This window comes from Leptonychotes weddellii, chromosome 12, assembly GCF_054177405.1.
Source record: "Leptonychotes weddellii isolate Sample4059 chromosome 12, ASM5417740v2, whole genome shotgun sequence".
Lineage (NCBI taxonomy): Eukaryota > Metazoa > Chordata > Mammalia > Carnivora > Phocidae > Leptonychotes > Leptonychotes weddellii.
Genome location: NC_138380.1, coordinates 53,432,766 through 53,453,973, shown reverse-complemented (window position 1 = coordinate 53,453,973; position 21,208 = coordinate 53,432,766). Strand labels below are relative to the sequence as shown.

General features: G+C 34.5%; 1 long non-coding RNA gene across 1 annotated transcript in view; it reads right to left on the bottom strand.

Moving 5' to 3' along the window:
• Positions 1–21,208, bottom strand: part of LOC145716549 (uncharacterized) — a 60,268-nt gene that overhangs the window by 36,911 nt on the left and 2,149 nt on the right. The window lies entirely within an intron of this gene.

Sequence of the window (21,208 nt, the reverse complement as noted above, 5' to 3'; positions counted from 1 at the left end):
GTTATTTCTTTTTATATAGTATAGATCAGAATATTCTTCCCATGAACAAAAATATTCTGTGTACTTTTAAAAGGCTTCATGCATACACTGGTAAAAAAAACAAAAGAAGAAAATGCTGTCATTTTGAGGAATTATAATGATGATTGTTAATATTTATGTGCCAAAGCAATAACAACAAATGTTATATGGAAGATAACATTGAATTGTAAAAATTTCATAAAATATTATCATGCTTGTCATATGAATAAGTAAACCTAGGCTTCATTGATTAAATCACATGTCTAAAGTCATATAGCTGAAATGTGGTAGATGTGAATTGCAAAACCAATTGAGTCCTGTTTTAGAGTCTATGATCTTAACCACTCTGTTTTGTTATACTTCGAGGAAAACTTTTCTCAGTTTCTGGAGTTAAAGTGGAAAATTATCCAGACTAGTGGCAATGCAAACCATCTGAGAAGGGAGAGTCAGGGAGTGTGGCTTTCTGAGAAACAATATTTCATCACAGCTAGTATTCTTGGGAACCCTAATAGAGACTTTGTAAGAAAGATTTAACATGAAAAAAATTTTCTTGACACTTCTGTGGAGGGTTGATCAGAAAAAGGATAGAAGACTCTTTTAGTAATTAGAATGAAATAAAGACATGTGGACTTCGGTTATGGTTTCAAGATATGTAGAAGTCGGTAGAGGAGAAAAAGTTATAGACAACCTTAAATTTTGAGACTAGTGGACTAAAAAATTATGGTGCCATTGGGAATAATAGGAAAATGGAAGTGTCCATTTTTTGATGACAGAAAGAAAAATAATTCATATTTTATTGGTGGTAAAGTCAAATTGTGAGGAAAGATGTAAGCTAGATCTTATTCAAGTGCATTATCTACCTGTTCTGTTCCAGACAGGCCTTCTGAGTATGGAGCTCAGAATCTCAACATCAAATTAATACTTTACCTGGTCTTACTGTGGTCTTTGTCTTGTTCTTTGGGACTGTGTCTTCTCATCCCTTATCCTTATTTCAATAGCTGGGTAGTACACTATGTTATACCCTGATATCCTGTCTTGTTTCCCACTCATATCCAAGGTCATGGAGACCTGTAAAATAACTTAACCCAGTGGTTAGAGTTTCTAACTAGCAGTAGCTCTTTGGTGCTAACTCTGTAAATACTTATATCTTTGCTTACTGACTGATATTCTTAACTCTCGGGTGCTGTATTTTGCCTATCACTTAATATATCATGTTGAAAACTTTGCCTAGTAAGCTTGATTCCAAAGAAATATCATAGATACCTAACTAGTTTCCAGAGACTAGCAGTTTCCAGTAGGGCTAATTCTACCTGGGCCGTAGTCCAAATACTTATTTTCTTTGGTTCCCCCACATATACAGAATTCCTTGATTTTATTTAATAGAGCAGATGATATTTATTGCTATAAATCTATACATTAATAGCCAGTGTACCATCATCTTTCCTTTCTCTTACATTTTAAACTGGGAGTCAGAAAAAAGGAAATCACCAATTACTTCACAATTTTTCTTTCTAATTTACACAGGAAAGTTATTCTTATGTTTGACTTGGTCAAATCCATCCCTCATAAGTAACCACTACTGAATTTGCTAAATATGTTTTTCTGGCTTCCATGTAGTTATACATATGCACATATTCACTTTGATACATTTATTATATTCATTGATTAGTTTCTTAGTTTACAAATTGGAATCACATTGTGCACATTGGTTTGGGTCTTTTTTTCCGCTTAAAAAATTATAATGTGTAGATTTAAAGTTCAATACCTAATTCTATTTAGTTGTTTTACTAAACTTTGAATGGAGGTACTATGATATTTTTCCCTCATTTTATTGTTTACTGACACTGAAACAAACTGAAACTGTTTGCTGGCTATTTACATTTCTTATTACATTAATTTGCAACTTCATTTCCTTTGTCATTTTATTTACTTAATTTTACTAAATTATTTTGGAAATTATTTACTAAGTTTTATGTCACAGATTTTATTAAATATTATATGTAAGAGCTATTTATTAATATGTTGCTGACATCTTTGGTATAATTTATTAAGATAAAATTTATTCTGTTTGAATATATTTTTTAAACTTTATGTCTTAAGTAATTGTTCTTGGAATGATTAAAAATATATTAAAGCAGGCACAGTCGATTTTCTTTTTTGGATTGTAATTAAGCAAAGACTACATAGAGAATTAGACTTCATTTATCCAAATGCACATACAATTACAACGAACTCACAACACACACATGCTAGACTTTAAAAACATGTAAAATATGTCAGCCTTGTACTGTCTGCTCTTAATCACTGCAGTATGCTAAAGGAAATTTTAAAAGTACTTGGCAGACATAATTGAAGTACTTACAAAGAATTTAAAAATTGCCAAAAGTACTGTTTTATGCAGTTCTTCATATGCTATATTTTTAAGGCACAGCTGATTTTTAGTATATTTATGGGAGACATGTATGAACAAGTATATCCACTATGTTCTCTCCCTACAAAATACTGTTTCAAAACTTTATATTGATTATAAATATGATAGTTATAATGGGAGCTTAGGACTAGATTTATAGGCAATAATCAGATTGCAGTGAACATATTTTTAAAAATCAGAACTGAGGAATTAAAAAAAATGAATAGGAAATGAGAAATTGTAGTTGGAGACAGATGTTCAAGGAGCAAATCCCGAATTACTAAGTGAATCAAGATAAATGTATTTATACAGGGAAAATTTCCTTCACTCATTTTCTCATCTTTCTTTCAGCCCAATCTCTCTTCATTCCTCTAGGAAAATGAAATCAGTAAATAGAGTTGAATAGGTCTATCTGCATATATTAATAGGAATCTATACCATTCTTTTATTATTTTTTTCTATGAGTAAATTAGATCAGCTAGATACTTCTTTCACTAGTCCAGAGCATCTTGGGTTATAAAAAAGGTATCTCTAAGAGAGTTTCAGAGGAGATAATTCTTGGTGTCAGAGAATTATAGCCAACACAAATGTCCATTGTCTTCTAAGTGAATAGTTGGTATACAATCAGGTTAAACATTATGTACATTAGAATCAATATATGTGAATTGATGAATGAATATCCAATATTTATTGAATATTTATAATATGCTAAATACAATGATGAGCCAAACCAGAAAGCTTCTTTCATGAAACTCAAATATATTTTAACAAAAACACATTTCAATTGGTTTTATAACAATATATAAAGAATATAATTGTATAGTATAAAGAATGGGCTTTGGGTTCTCAGATAGCTAGATTCTTGTCCCAGCATTGCCACTTACTAGCTCTCTAACCTTGGGCAAGTTATTTGACCTCTTAATTATGTTGTCAGAGATTATTTCCTTCTGTCATTCCAGAAAGTATAATGGGAAGAACACTGGACTAGAAGTAGCATTATGGCTTGGTTTCCACTCCTAGCTCCATATACCTACCCACTTCAGGCTTCAGTTTCCTTATCTATGAAAAAAGGAGATTTAATCAGGAAATTTCTTAAGCCTCTTCCATATTTTAAGACACAAAGAATCTTTGTCTTCACACTCAGTGTCACATTCATAAGGTAAAATTAGCTTTCTTAGTGTTCTCTCATTCCTTTATTTTTAAGTTCTCTTGCAAGGCTGTAGTTTGGAATCAAGGAGCAAAATATGTTGAAAGTTTTAAAGTTTCAAAATCATTTATTTACCAGAAAAAACCTTTGCCATTAGATTTCAAACACAATAGAAGTTGTTTTAAGAAACACAGTCCACACTACAACTTATTTCCCAAGGGCTCTGTAAGAAAGACCTCTCCTAAAACTTACATTTTTGGGAAAGGTGGAGCTGACCTCTCATCTGTAGAAAACATCTGTCAGAATATATGACTCATTGCCAGAAGCGCTCTTTTGGAATCTTTTCTTAATAACAACAATGTATAACAAAAAGATGCTTTGTATTTCAGTAATGCCTTTATTTAGACCACCTTTCCAATCCATTTATAAACATGTCTAAGAAACACAGGCTATGTCTAGACTATCAAACAAAAAAGGCACCAAAATTGAACAGGAAGAATGTTACAGCATTTCATAACTGCTGTATTCAGTAGTCTGAATATTCACATAAGTTTATTCCATTGATAACTTTCATAAAGACTGCAGAAAAAAGTTCAAATTTTATGGCAGCAGTTTTCATTTAAATTCTTCTCAATAGGTTTAGACATATGTAAAACATCTTTACTAACTATGATTGGTGCTGGTAGCTCAAATAAATGTAGGTTATGCAGGGCTCACCCACATGAAAAGATAAAAATCAAAACAAGAAAGTCTGTTAAAATCTTTTACCCATTTTTAAGCTGCATTATCTTCTAATTAATTGAATTAGGTTAATTCTTTATATATTCAAGACAAAAATTCTTTCTTAGATATAGGTCTTGCATATATTTTCCCCAGGCCTTTTCTTGCCTTTTTGTTTCTATAACACTGTCTTTTGAAAATCAAATGTTTTATAATTTCACATAAATTTTAGAAACAAATTGTTAATTTCTAAAATAAAGTCTACTGAGATTTTGATTGGGATTACATTGAATCTAAGTAAGAATTTGCAGAAAATCGATGTCTTAATAATAACTGAGTTATCCAAATTATGAATGTAAGATATTTCTCCATTTTTCAGATATATTATCCCAGGTGGGTTTTGTAATTTTTGTGTATAGAACTCGCACCTCTTTTGTCAAATTTCTACCTAAATATTCCATATATTTGATATTATTGTAAGTGGCATTATTTTCATAATTTCAATTTCCAATTGTTCACTAATAAAAATATAATTAATTTTGTAAATTCATCTGTATCCTTGCATTTTTGTTAAATTCATTTACTAGTTCTGATAGCTTTCTTTGTAGATTTTGTAGGGTTTCCTACAAAGATGATTGCCTTTTATTTCTTTTTCTATTGAGTGCACAGGCTAGAATATCCAGTAGAATGTTGATTACAAATAATGATAATGTGCCACCTTGCTTTGTTTCTAATCTTAGAGGTAAAGCATTCAGTCTTTCACTATTAGGTATAAGCTACTAGCTTTTCATAAATGCCCTTTTTCCAGTTTCAAAGATTTTGCCCATTGTGGGTATTTGAAAGATTCAACCAGACTCAACAGAGAACACGGATGTGAAACTATTTCTTAGAGGCAAAGGATAAGGTACAAAAGCAAAAAGAGACTGCAGGCAAGCAACAGGTGTCTGAAAGATATTCCACAAGGGAGTTCCCCAGGGCCACTATTCATATGCATAAACCACACATGTACCATCCTATGTCTCTCTCTGGAACAAGCTCATTTGTGCAAGGAATTTTGGCTTCAGGACAGTTCCCTGAGAACCTTTTGTTGGCCATTTAACTGGTCAAGCAGTCTTGTCAAAGTGGTTATGCCAGTTGCAAACATCACTAAAGCAACTGACCATTAGGGTCATCAGGAGAGTTTCAGACCTTAAAACAACATGCAATAATCTCCGGATGCCTTTATATTGATCTAAAAGTCACAAACCAGACATCCAGGTATCCCTAGAGATAAAGAGCTTTCCTAGACCAACTCATCATCTCCTTTGAAGTTCACTTCTATTAGATTACTGGAAGTTTTTATCAGAAATGGATGATGTATTTTGCTAAACATTTTTTCTGCACCAATTCAGATGATCATGTGGTTTTGCCTTTTTGAGCTGTGAATAAGGAGAATTACGCTGGTTAATTTTCAAATCTTAAACTAAGCAGGCATCCCTGGAATAAACCCTATTTGGTTTATTTTCAGATTTGACCTGCTAAAATTTTGTTAGGAATTTTTACATGTTCATAAAGGATATTCATCTTTAGTTTTCTTGTAATGTTTTCATCTGGTTTTGGCATCAGAATCATAATGAACTTATAGATTTGGGAGGTAGTCCTTTCTCCTCAACTTTCTTGAAGACTTTTGGTAGAATTGGTATTATTCTCTCCTTAAATGTTTTGTAGAATTTTCTAGTGAAGCTAGAAAAATCTTAGATTTTTCTTTATAGGAAGCCTTTAACTAATAATTCAACTTCTTAAATGTAGGGCTATTCAAATGACCTATTTTTTGAGTGAATTTTGTTGGTTTGTGTCTTTTAAAGAAGCTTTCCATTTCATCCAAATTGCCAAATTTATTGGCATAAAATTCATTATATCCCCCTATTATCCTTTGTGGGTTTTTTAAATTTTTTTAATTTTTAAAAAATTTTTTAGAGAGAGAGCACGAATTGGAGGTTGGGGGTAGAGGGGTAGAGGGAGAGGGAGAGAGAGAATCTTAAGCAGACCCTATGCCCAGCACAGAGCCTGATGTGGGGCTCAATCTGGTGACCCTGAGATCATGACCTGAGTTGAAAAATTAACTGACCCAGCCACCCAGGTGCCCCTCCCTTATTAGCCTTTGAATGTGAATGAAGTTTGGAGTGATACCATTCCTAACTTGGTCTTCTATTTTGTTTATCAATCTGGTTAGAGGTTTATCAATTTTATTGGTACCCTCAAAGAAGCAGCTTTTACTTTTATTTTTCCATATTGTTTTTCTATTTCTATTTATTTCTACTTCTCACATTTATTTGTCAGTTCTTCTGTCTCTTTTGGGATTAATTTTCTAGGACTTTGTGTTTCTTAATAGAAGAATAAAGTACTAATTTGATAATTTTCTTCTTTTTTATAGGTTTTTAGCGCTATAATTTTGTTTCTAAGTACAGTTTTAACTGCATCCTAAAAAATTCAATATGTTGTGTTTCATTTTTATTCAGTTCAAGATACTTTCTAATTTATTTTTCCTGTGTTCTTTTACCCATGGGTTATTTAAAAATTTATCTTGTAGTTTCCAAATATTTGAAGATTTTCCCAGTATCTCATTGTTACTAGTTACTAATTTAATTCCATTTTGGTCAGAGAACATCTTTTGTTTAATTTGAGAACTTTTAACTTAAGACTTCTTTTCTGGCTCAGAATATAGCCTTTCTTGGTAATACTCTTGTGTACTTGAAATGTGTACTTGAGGGGCGCTTAGGTGGCTCAGTTGGTTAAGTGACCAACTCTTGGTTTCAGTTCAGGACATGGGCTGTGGGATTGAGCCCTGCATCAGGCTCCATGCTCAGTGGGGAGTCTGCTTGAAGATTTTCTCCCTTTGCCTTTCCCCCCAAACTCCTGTGCACACATGCACGCTCTCTGTCTCCCTCTCTCTCTTAAATAAGCAAATGAATAAATAAATAAATAAATCATTAAAAAGAAAAAGAAACGTGTACTTGAAATGTGTGTATTGAAATGAGTGTGTATTCTGTTGTTAAATGGAGGGCTCCATAATTATCAATTAGTTCATGTTGACTAGTAGTTTTGTTCATGTTTTTAGTATCCTTAAGGACACCATATTTGATTTATCAATCACTGAGAGAAGGATGCAATCTGGCCCTACATGTGTGGATTTCTCTATATTTTTTCTTGTAGTACTATCAGTTCATTTTCCATGTTTTTTGAAGCTCTGTTACTTGGTGCACATACATTTAGTATCCTAGGCCTGGATGAAATGATTCCGTTTATCATTATGAAATGACTGTCTTTATCCCTTTTAATATTATTAGTTTTGAAATCCATTATGTCTGAAATTATTATAACCAGTTTAGCATTGTTTTCACTAATGTTAATATGGTATCTTCTCCCATCCCACTAACTTTTACCCATTAATGTCTTTATATTTAAAGTGGGTTTCTTTTAGGTCACAATAGTTGGATTTTATCCAATCTAACAATCTCTGTCTTTTAATTGGAGTGTGTAGACCATTTATATTGAATGTGATTATTGATATTATTAACTAAATGACTTCCTTGTTATTTGTTTTCTAACTGTCCTTTTTTTGTTGTTGCTTCTTTCAGGTTGAGTATTTTTTTTTTTAAAGATTTTATTTATTTGAGACAGAGAGAGACAGAGAGAGAACAATTGGGGATGTGGCAGAGGGACAAGCAGACTCCCTGCTGAGTGTGGAGCCTGAGGCAGAGTTTGATCCCAGGACCCTGAAATCATGACCTGAGCCAAGTCAGATGCTTAACAGCTGAGCCACCAAGGTGCCCCTCAGGTTGAGTATTTTTATGATTCCATTTTATATCCTTTTGGGTTATTAGCTGTAATTCTAACTGATGGCAAATAAGCATATGAAAAGATGCCCAACATCATGAGTCATTAAGGAAATTTACACTACACCGAGATACCACCATATACTCATAGAATGGGTAAAATTAAAAAGTCAGATAACAACAAGTATTGGTAAGAAAGCGAAGTAATTAAAAGTCTCATGCATGGCAGGTGGGAATATAAAAGTTGTACAATAACTTGATAAAACTGTGTGGAAGTTTCTTAGAATGCTAAACACACACTTATGTTATGATCTAGCTATTTAACAACTAGGCATTTATCCAAGAGAAAAAAAAAGCAGATGTCCATATAAAAACTGTACACAAATATTCACAGCAGCTTTATACATAGTAGTAACTTGAAAGCAACTCAAATGTCCATCAAAAGGTGAATGAATAAATTGTAGAATATCCAGGCAATGGAATTCTACACTGCAATATGGATAAATATCAAAATAATTATGTTGAGTATAAGATGCCAGATAAAAAGGGGCTCATAGTGAATGATTCCTGTGATGGTTAATTTTATGTGTCAACTTGACTAGGCCATGGAATGCCCAGGTAGGTGATTAAACATTATTTCTGGGTGTGTTTGTGAGGGTGTTTCTAGAAGAAATTAGCATTTAATTTGGTAGACTGAGTAAAGCAGATGTCCCTGCACAATGTAGCTATCATCCAGTCCATCTAAGGTTTGAATAGAACAAAAAAGGGCCTATTTGAACTAGGACATGATCTCCTGCCCTAAGTCTCCTGATACTCAGGTCTTCAGACCTGGACTGGAATCTATGCCATTAGGTCTCCAGGTCTCTCTCTCTCTCTGTTTTCCATTTATATTGTAGGCCAACTATATCTCATTAAAGCAAAAATCAACATAAGCTATTTTATAACAAACTCAAAAGAGAAAGTGGAGGAAATCTGTGTTATAAGAGTTCCAAGAATTTGATATCATTGAGTACTGGGGCAGTTTAGGAGATACGAGACTTAAACTGTGTCTTGAAGTTAATGGATATGTTCATGAAGGGAGTTTTGATTAAAATGACCCTGATTTTTGATGGTGCTAAATGCCAGCAATTTCCTATAACTTTACACTAAAAGAACATCTCCATATGGTACAGGCAGAAAACAATTGTCTTCTATGTCCCCTTTGCCTGTTTGAAACTTTTCCATGGGGCTAGTTATGTCCTGTCCTTTGGTGACATCTAAGGGAGCTCTCATGTCTTTATCTGGTCTTATTTCAGTAGTTAAAATGTCCAGACCCATATACTTGTCAAAGCCCAATTTCATTTAGAATCAGTGATCTTTCTACTTCTCCCTTGTTGCACCTGTTCAGGTATGGAGCCTGAAGTAAGGGAATGTGCCTTCATTTTCTCTATTTTGCCAACCATTGCTTCTTTTCTTCTCTATTCCCCACCCTCAGCCTGCTAACTCACATTTCTATCCTCTTCAGGGTGAAAAAGTTTGGAAGAAAAGGGAGGTAGGGGAAGGAATAATTTTACTTATCTAGTACCGTTATGATTTTGCTTTAGCAAATGTTTAAATTTGACTCCTCTCTTGGAATGTTCTATTGTATTTCCAGTTACTTGGGTGATAGCATCTTTTTGTTTGTCCTTTGCCCCTACCAACTCAAGCTTCCTCCTTCATCCTTGGATTTCTGAAAGTGTACATATTTCATTGGGGTAATATCAAACCTGAAAATGGTCCTTTTTAAATCTATTCCTGGCCAACTCTTTCTCATTTTGCATAGTGTAGATTACAGAAAATACCCATTTATTATTGCAGGATATATGTGATGGCTATGTCATCTCTCTCTCTCTCTCTCCCTGTCTCTCTCAGAGATTCCTCAGGCACTTGCATGCTCTTCTCTCACTCCAGAGCATATATATATCTCAAGGTCTCCAAATGGTTAGGTTAAAACTTTTCTGAGTGACTTCAGTTAACAATATCATAGGGGAAGAGAGGAAAAAATAAAACAAGACGAAACCAGAGAGGGAGACAAACCATAACAGACTCTTAATCATAGGAAACAAACTGAGGGTTGCTGGAGGGGAGGTGGGAAGAGGGATGAGGTAACTGAGTGATGGGCATTAAGGAGGGCACGTGATGTAATGAGCACTGGGTACTATATAAGATCGATGAATCACTGAACTCTACCTCTGAAACCTATAATACATTATATGTTAATTAATTGAATTTAAATTAAAAAAATGAAAGAAAAAAAAGAATAAAATACCATCCTTGCTTTTCTGACTCTGAGTAGAGGGAAGGGAAAAAGAATGCCTTAGCAGTTCAACACCTTTATCTAAAGACAAAAAAATATTTCTCTTAGCTTCTTCAACCTCAAAACTTTTATACTCTGATAAATATTTAACTAGAGCTCAGAAAAAAAAAAAAAAACAGATTTCATTTTTGTTTCCTTGCTGTTTACTTCGCTAGCCCGACATAGGCAGTATATCATCTCAGTGTGGAATGTGGAAGCCCTTGCTCCCTATTGTTTTCTTTGTGGAATTTGAAGTCTCAGCCAGAACTAGAACAGAAAGATTTTCATTTTAACATCCTGTTAGAAGAATGTATACTGCCAAGGATAGGATGTAATTGAATCTGACTATCAAAATCTGTGGTTCTCAGAACATAAGATTTCAAGAGGCATCATATATGAGCATCCTAAAAGCATGTGTGATTAGAGTTAGGGTATATATTTTTGTTTATTTGCATTTATTTCAAGCTCTGTGTCAATATGGTATTAGGATTTGAATTGGATAACAAAACAAGATCATGTAGAACTCTAAAATTGTCAAAATGTTGGAAAACCATCTTAATATAATAATTTCTATGGAAGCTATCAAAATAAAAATTGCATTTTGAAAAATAGTCATTCTTTATAATATCACAGATTTATCTAAATTGACATTAAAATCATGACTTGCTTCTTGAAACTAATAATGCATGATTGATTATTTTGGGCATGGGATAATATGAGCAAATGCCAAATAGTTTTACTATATCTTGAAGTTATCAGTCAGAGTTTGAGGTTGAAAAGTTCATAGCAAGTTAAAATGATAAAGTCTTTAAAATTATTTCATAGAACAAGGGGAAATATGTATAAACATGCTAGGACGTGTGTCAAAGGCCAAAATCCAGACAAGTAAGGATAATGATTTTATTCAGGCTATTCCAATAAGGAGAGCACCCAAGATCTCAATACTAGAGTTTCTTAGCAGGGTGGTTTTGCTCTGGACATATATAAGCAGGAATAAATAATTTATAGGTAGGACAATTATATAATAAAGAATGTTTTTATAATCAGAGAGAGTCTCAGTCAGTCAGCTGAACAAGATGTATTTATCTTTGTATCTAGCTAGTATTAGGAAACAAACATTTCTGCTAATCATTTGTGAGACAAAGAATGGGAATTTTGAGGTCTGTATCTGACCCTGTAATAATTAAGGAAGGGGTTATCTGTAAGTCTTAAGGGAGTCATGAAAGAGAGTAAACTGTTTTATGTAAGTCATGTGGGGAAAAGTGGTTCTTTGCTGTAAGCCATTTCCTGGGACACAAAAGTTTGGAAGATTCTAGAAAATAAAGTAATAGGGGCGCCTGGGTGGCTCAGTCATTAAGCTGCTTCCTTCAGCTCAGGGCATGAGCCCAGGGACTTGGGATCGAGCCCTGTATCGGGCTCCCTGCTCTGCGGGAAGCCTGCTTCTCTCTCTCCCACTCCCCCTGCTTGTGTTCCCTCTCTCGCTGTCTCTCTCTGTCAAATAAATAAAATCTTAAAAAAAAAAAAAAGAAAAAAGAAAAGAAAGTAGTGGTGGAGATTTCCTCAATAAAACAATGAAAACAACAACCACAACTCTACTTAGAATCATCAGAGAATTGAAATCACAGGGCAAACCAGTGCCCTGAGAACTGGAGACAAGGGAATACACAGTTCACAGTTTGCCAAGATCAGAAGCAGCCATAGGCAACAGCAACGGGGTTGGAATATTTAAATGTACAACATTTTACCTATAGTTAACAACGATATGTACTTAAAATTGTTTAAGAAGTTAAATCTCATATTCAATGTTCTTTCCACAATAAAATGTTTAAAAAAAAAAACGTGTAAGTGACTAATTGCTAGAGACTGATCTTGAACTACCTTGAGAGATTAAAAACTCCTGGGCTTAGCCTGAAAGGGGCTGCCATACATTCTGTGTTTTATCTCCAGGAGTCCACAAATTTTTCAAGGCAAAAATCAGAGGAAAATTCTGTCATGTTTCTGGCAGGGTGTTGCTGGGGGCGGGGATGGGGGGGTGGGGGGGGTGGGAAGGGTTCGAGATAACCAATTGGAAATATGCTTATAGTATTCTGTCCTTTATAACAAAGGTCCGGACTCAAAGAAAACTACTTTACAGGAAATACTGTCATTCACAAATGAAGAAGAAATAAAGATTTTCTCAGACAAAAAAAAATTGAGGGAATTTGTTGCCAGTAGACCTGCTTTTAAGAAATGTTGAAAGTTCTGGGCGCCTGGGTGGTTCAGTGGTTAAGCGTCTGCCTTGAGCTCAGGTCATGATCCCAGGATCCTGGGATAGAGCCCCGCATCGGGCTCCCTGCTCGTCAGGAAGCCTGCTTCTCCCTCTCCCATTCCCCCCTGCTTGTGTTTCCTCTCTCGCTGTGTCTCTCTCTGTCTAATAAATAAATAAAATCTTAAAAAAAAGAAAGAAAGAAAGAAACTCAGATCTTTACAAAGAGAAGAGCAAGAGAGAACAAAATAAATGCAGGTAAAATATATATATATTTTTTTTTAGAGAGAGAGAGAGAGAGTGAGTGCAAGCAGTGGGAGAGATAGAGGGAGAGGGAGAGACGGAGAGAATCTTAAGGTCGATCTCATGACCGTGAGATCATGACCTGAGCCAAAATCAAGAGTCAATTAACTGACTGAGCCACCCAGGTACCTCCAAAATAAAATATCTTATTTTTATTATTCTCAATTACTCTAATAGACATTAGTTTATTTAAAATAATAATAGCAACAATATATTTGTGGATTACAGTTTACAGATAAGTGAAATGAATGACAGTGATATTACTAGAGATGAGAGGGATGAATTGAGGGTGCTGTTACAAGGAATCTATACTACCCATGAAACATTATAGCATTGTGCAAAAATGGACTTCAATTACTTATAAATGTGTGCTGAAACTCTAGAGCATCCTCTAAAAATTTTTTAAAGGAATATAATCAATATGCTAACAGAAATGAGAAAATGGAGTCATACTAAATGCTGAACTAAACCAGAAAAGGGGAAAAAAAAAACAGTAAAGGACAAAACAAAACAAAATCAGAACAAGACCCATGAAAGAAAACAGTTACAAATATCATAGAATTTCAGACTCAAATAAGTTAAAAAGTAAGGAACTGTTGAAAAATATGCCATGCTAGTGACTAATCAAAAGAAAGAGTAATGATATTCAGTCCAGATAAAGCATACTTCAGCTCAAGGAAAATCATCAGGGATAAAGAGGACATTGCATAAGCATAAAGGGATCAATTTTCCAAGAAGGCATAACAATCTTTAATGTTTATGCACCTAAGAACAGGATGTCAAAATACTCAAGACAAATCTGATTAAACATCAAGGAGGAATAGACACATCCACTACTTGGTACAAACTTCAACATCCCTCTGTTGATAAAATTGACAGCTCCAGCAGGCAGAAAATCAGTAAGCACGTGGTTGAACTGAACAGCACCACCAATCAATTGGATCTAGTTGACACCTATAAAATATTTCATCCAACAGCATCAGAATAGACATTCTTCTCAAGCTCATAAAGAACATTCACCCATATAGACCATGTTCTTGACCATGTAATACACCTTAACAAATTTAAAAGAAGAAAAATCATATAAAGTATGCTCTTAGTCCACAATGGAATGAAACTAAAAATAAATAACAGAATGATAGCTGGAAATTCCCCAAATATTTGGAGATTAGACACACTACTAAATAACACATTAGTCAAATAAGAAATCTCAAGAGAAATTAAAATATATTTTGACCTAAATGAAAATAAAAATACAACACATCAAAATTTGTACAATACAGTGACAACAATGCTCAGAAAGAAATTTATGACATTGAATGCATGTATCAGAAAAGAAGAAAGCTCTAAATTCAGAAACCTAAGCTTCCACATTAGGAAACTAGAAAAAGAAGGACAAATTAAATCCAAGTAAACAGAAAATAAGAAATAATAAAAAACAAGAGCAGAAACAAATTAAATTAAAAGCAGGAAAAATTTACATAAAACCAAACTGGTTCTTTTAAAAGATCAACAAAATGCATAAACCTAGCCAAGGAAACCATGAAAAAAAAGAGAAAAGATAAAAATTGCTAGTATAGGAAATGAAGGAGGGGCTATTACTACCAATTCCATGGATGTTAAAGAGGTAATAAAAGAATATTATAAATAACTCTATGCCCACAAATTTGATAACTTAGGTGAAGTGAAACAATTCCTTGAAAGATACTGCTGTTCTGGGCGCCTGGGTGGCTCAGTGGTTAGGCGACTGCCTTCGTCTCAGGTCATGATCCCGGGGTCCTGGGATCGAGCCCCACATCGGGCTCCCTGCTCGGCAGGGAGTCCGCTTCTCCCTCTGACCCTACACCCTCTTGTGCTCTCTCTCTCAAATAAATAAATAAATAATAAAAGAAAAAAAAAGGAAAAAAAAATAAGGAGCTATGTGTTTAAAAAGAAAGAAAGAAAGAAAGAAAGAAAGAAAAAGAAAGAAAGAAAGAAAAAGAAAGAAAGAAAGAAAGAAAGAAAGAAAGAAAAAAGAAAGAAAGAAGAAAGAAAGAAAGAAAGAAAGAAAGAAAGAAAGAAAGAAAGAAAGAAAGAAAGAAAGAAAGAAAGAAAAAGAAAGAAAGAAAGTGACTGCTGTTCTTGGGACCACACTTGTAAAACATTGTTTTAAATGAACTTAAACCACTATGATTTCTAAATGTTTCTGTCATTTTTTATAACATCTTCTTCTTTAACATTGAATTGCCATTTGCCACTTCTCTTACATCTTAAAACAACCACAAAAGCAAACACCTATAACCAGATGTTTCATCCTTTTTTCTCTCTTGGTTATCTGTTGGTAAATCTTTACTCTGGGATAGGAATCTCCCCAGTCATGGATGAGGAAATCCATCTACACACTAAACCTCAGCACAAGGTGTATCAACAATTCTGTAACATGGAGATATAATATTTTTTGTAGATTTAGGAAAATAATTATCTGAAAATGATTTATTATAATAATCCATAGAAAACAGAAGACACATTTGGGAAGATCTCTTTAGTGTTCTTGCAAAAGATAAAGAAAAACATTGCCTGTATCCTTTCTAAAAAAACTGACTTGATTATGTTACTGGATGGGAATCACAACTGAAGACTTAAACTATGTTCTATTGGACTCTCCTATATAAACAAAAAGGCAAAATGCAATAATCATAAAGACTCTGTCAAGAATTGTCACTAGGGACAAGCATAGTGGAAGGAATGGCCACATCACTGAGTCTATATGGACATGCAGGGCAGTACCATACTTTTACAGAGTACTTGGGGTGATGAGCCAAGGGAAACAATTTCCTTAACTCTGTTGTTGTTAACCAAGTCCTCCAGTAAAGTTTGCTACCAGATTCTGAAGTTCAGTGAAACATTATAACGGCGTAAAAAATAATGTCACTTATGTCTCCTCTAACAAAGTTAACTCATCTATAAAACATATCATTCTAATAGTGATACTATCTAGCATGTGTTAATTATGTCTAATTTGCTTAGTCATACATATTATGGTAAACAGAACATTTATTCCATAGTTACCACTAAATAAACTCAATGATAAAACTCTTGAAACAGTAATATATAATGTTCTTTGAACATTATATACATATTACAGAAGGCATAAGCAGATCCTTCCGAAGTATTTCCCTGTGATACTCTGAGGTTCATGTGATTTTCCTAAATACTTTTATGCACTGTATTGAGTTCAAAATCAATGACATATGTTTAACATTACCTGTTTAGGAAATCCCAAGTTTACATTTGATAGTTAAACAAATGCTCAGAAACATAGAAAATTCTTATAAGCTGTCACTACCTGTCACCTGTCAATGCATTCACTGGCTGGAGTGACCACATAAAAACTATGCCCAGACAAAGTATGGGGAAATGAAGATAAAAGTTTCATGCAGATGAAAGATAATTAAAGAGAAAATTTGGAGAGATCTCAGCTGAGCCTCTTCCCACTTTGTGTGCTGTCTGGGGCCGAGACTTTCTTGAGTTCTGAGGGGGGAGAGGGTATGTTCTGCCTGGGGTGGTCATCTTAGGGTAATCTAGAAAGGTCTGTGTATCTGAACTGGCCAATATGTGTGAGTGACATAATCAATGTGTATGCTGCCATCATGCACAGACTTGTCAGGATGTAAGAGCCATCAATTCTGTAGCTAGACTCTAGAGTATCATATCAGTCAGACTGGACTGCCAGTTTATCTGGAAAGGCACAGATGCCCAAGCAGGTAGTTGATGGGGATACTTTTTCTAGCATCTCTCTGTAGGCTTGGAGTGGTCCTGCCTCTATAGCTAGGATGTTGCCATAGGCAGATTGCTGCTAAGGTGAGATGTTTTAAGACCTCATCTTGGAATTCAAACTCCTGTTGCTACAGCAATATTCTTCTAGCTGGGTACATCTGAACTGTCTATCACCCTCTCCTATAGACAAATAGGCAGGGAAACACTCTCTGGAACACAGCTTAAGTCCACAGATAATCTGGACAATAGGAATCTCTTCTTCCCCAAACTCTCTTTCCAGTAAGAACCATCTTAAACCCACAGGTATTTGGGTTGCCCAATCGTTGCCCTCTGTCACCTCTAGAATGTGAGTGGACCAAAGCCTCAGTTTTACCAGTAACTGGTCGAACAACTCTTTTAACCCTTCTGTGTCCTAGTAAACTCATGCAATCATGGAATCAATAGAATTTGACAATAAAGATTCTGGAGCTAAAACTTCAGCTACAGTATTTTCTAGCTAAGTGACACAGACAAGTTCCTTAACTGTTCTGTACCTCAGTTTCTTTCTTTTTTTTTTTTTAAGATTTTATTTATTTATTTGACAGAGAGAGACACAGCGAGAAAGGGAACACAAGCAGGGGGAGTGGGAGAGGGAGAAGCAGGCTTCCTGCTGAGCAGGGAGCCCGAAGCGGGGCTCGATCCCAGGACCCTGGGATCACGACCTGACCTGAAGGCAGACGCTTAACGACTGAGCCACCCAGGAGCCCCTGTACCTCAGTTTCTTTACCTACAAAATGGAGATCATAGTAATTCCTACTTTAGAGAGTGGACATAACATATATATAATATTATATATATAAGTGCTTAAGACAGAAACTGCTACATAATAGAAACAATATAAGTCTTTGTTACTATCTCTATTACTATTATCATTATCATCATGGCATTTTCCCAGTAACAGAAAGTTGAAAAGGTTTGCATGTGATTATTGAATGTCTCTACATTCACTGGCCAGTGTGATCATGTAAAAATTACATCTACATGAAACTTTAGAAACATAAGTAAATAGGGAAATAGGTAAGTAAGGTAGTATACAGATAACAGTATTTGAGTGGCATTTCAACATTTCAGTGGGCTATTATTTGCTCTTCTAACTTTTCTGTATTTAAAAAAAGTATAAATAAATGTGTCATTTTTAACAAAAATATAAACTAGAAAAATACTTATATCATAAAAATACTGATAAAGAGTAATGACATGCATGTGGAAAAGAAAACTAGTATTCAACACATGGTGGCTAGACAATGAAGAGAAATTTAAATTTAATTTAAATTTAAATTTTTTAAATTTTGAGAAGTTAAATAATATAAAATAATATAAATAATATAAATATAATAAAATAATAACAATATAAATAATAAAAAAGGGAAAAATAAGAAATCTCTAAATAAGGATAGATTTTATAAGGTTAAAACTCATCACAACATTTTAGACTTGGGACAGGACTTGTGGTATCATAGAGTAAGAACTTGGTAAATCTCCACAAAAGCAACACAGTATCAGCAAAATCAATTCTTTCAGAACTCTAGAAATTAACCAAAGGCTTCTCACAACCTGCAGAGTGATCATTCTAGAAAAAACTAGTGAGTGATCATTCTAGAAAAAACTAGTGAACATCAGTAAAAACAGCAGGGTCTTTGATGTTTAACTTGGCTTACTCCCATCTCCCTGCCCACAACAATGCAATTTAAACCCGCAGTAAGGTATCATTTCACATCTGCAAGAATGACTACAATAAATAAGACAGACAATTACAAATGTTGATGGGAACGTGGAGAAGCACGCTGTGAGAATGGGATTGGCACAGCCACTTTGGACAGTGTTTGGCAGTTTCTCAAGAAGTTAAACATAAAACTACCATGTGATTGAGCAATTTCACTGCTAAATACTTGCACAAGAGTACCGAGAACATATATCCCCACAAGGACATGTTCATAGTTATCTTATTCATCATACCTGAAAATTGAAAAGCTGCCCATCCATTGGATAGACAAAATAGATGGAGAGATGAAATGTGGCATATACATACAATGAAATGCTATTCAGCAATAGAAACTATTGACATGCAATGTCATGGATGCACTTCAAGACATTATGCTAAGTGAGAGAAGCCAGGCACAAGACCCTACAGATGGTATAATTCTATTTTTAGGAAATATCTACAAAAAGGCAAACTTTTTAGAGAAATGTTTCCAGAAATGGTTGCCTGAAGCTGGAAATAAGAATGGGGATTAACTGTAAATGGGAAAAAGTGATCTTATTGGAGGAATAAAAACAGTCTAAAACGGATTTATGGTGATGGTTACACCACTCATTAACATTAGTAATCACTACACTGCATACTTGAAATGGATGTATTTTATATGTAAAATATACCCTGATAAAATTTTTTTACAAGAATATTTTAAACTAACTCCCACTCCCAGAAGTCAGGGAACACTTTGCTGGGCACATTCTGGGATCAATGACCTAGAAGTCTGATTGGACAGAGAGGCAGAGTCTCATTTGCTAATAATTTGCTATGCCTGGTAGTGAGAGCAGGGATAGAGAGGAGAATTTATAAAGCTGTGTCTTGGTGAGGCTTTGAATGAAAAACCTATTGAAAAAAATGGTCTTTATTTAAAAAGGGAGTTCTGAGTGTGAAGTCACATTGTGAGATAACAGAGAGTCAAATATGTGTAAGAAGATTTGAAGCCTAATTTAGGAAGCAGAAAGTGGACACATTTTTTTAAATGATAGAGATAGCTGAAAAGGAGCTATAATGACTGCCACACATATTTTCTCTCCTCCTAGATTTTGACTAAGTAAACATTCATGGATCAATAACCAAGGGGAAAACAAAGTAGAGCTTCATTATTATAGACAAGCATCTTTTATTACTGAATCTGAACTTGGAGAAAATTCAAAATATAAGCACAGCTTTTGTTTATTTTATTGAATATTGTCTGTTTCTCTCTCAACAGAGGGTGGTATATTCACTCTAGAGTTCATAACCATGTAATAAACAATCATTGAGCAAGTATTATGTTTCAGGTACTTTTCTGAGAACTTGGGATACAAAATAACCTACAAATGTTGCCTTCCTTGAGCTGACATTCTAATGGGGAAAGAGAAACAATAACACATAAATAAAATATCAAGGCTGTCATATAGCAATGCTATAGAGAGAAATAAACAGAAGGGCATGGATAGTGCTACAGGGCAAATAAGTTGCAATTTTAGTTAGGATGGTCAGGGATGCCTCAAAAAGAAGGTAGGCCACTCTAGGAAGGGTCTTGACCTTGGGTAAGGCAATTCTCTGTATTCAAGGCATCCCTTCGATCGTTGACAGCTAAACACTGTTCATCAACAGCACTCCCAGTCACACTGACAACAAGTCCTTCCCTGAAGAGAGATCCAGGTCCACCATGTAATCAATATTCTCAAACTATGGAGTGACCAGAATGAGTAATTCAGTAGTGGTTTACATAATCTCCACATATGAGATGAGGAGGTGAGGGTGTCCTGTTTTAAAACTTAAGATACACACCTGTCTTCCAAGAGATCTTAACCAAGTCATTGGGGCTATATTACCTATCATAGGGAAAAATAATATGTGGAACAATTATAAAAAAAACAAAACAACCCATGAGTGTAATACTTACTACTAAATTATTAGGTATAGAATATGTATAAAAATTCAGAAAATGCAACAATAATGTAGTGGAACAGATCACCAAGAAGTAAATGCATTCTGACCTGGGCAGTTGCCATCTTTTTAGTTCTTGGACCTAGCAAAAATTAAATAATATTATTGCTATTTTGTCTTTTTTTCCTCAGGTGCTTTAACTTTAGGGTGTAAGCAAAAAGTTATAAAGTCATATATTTATTCTTAAAGTTCTATTTACTTCTAGACATTAACTAATTCCAGTTCTTTAATGTTTAATAATATCCTAATACAAGATGATTTAATCTAAATCACTAGTTTCACAAAGACTTTTGAAGAATGCTTATTTTCAAAAATAAAAATAGTTATTATTTATTGATATTTCTATGTGTCAGGCATTATATGGAACACTTTAAATTATCTTGATCGATCCTTATAACAACCCTACCAGGAATAATCCAATATTAATTATCCTCATTAACATATGAAAAATCTGAGGGAAAGAGTCTAAATAACCTATCTAAGATTATATAAATACTAGGTAGCACATGTAGGAAGCAGTCCCAGCCTTGGGGGTAGTTGCAAAACTCTTTAAGAGTTTTACTTCGGGCGCCTGGGTGGCTCAGTTGGTTAAGCGACTGCCTTCGGCTCAGGTCATGATCCTGGAGTCCCGGGATCAAGTCCCACATCAGGCTCCCTGCTCGGCAGGGAGTCTGCTTCTCCCTCTGACCCTCCCCCCTCTCATGTGCTCTCTCTCATTCTCTCTCTCTCAAATAAATAAATAAAATTAAAAAA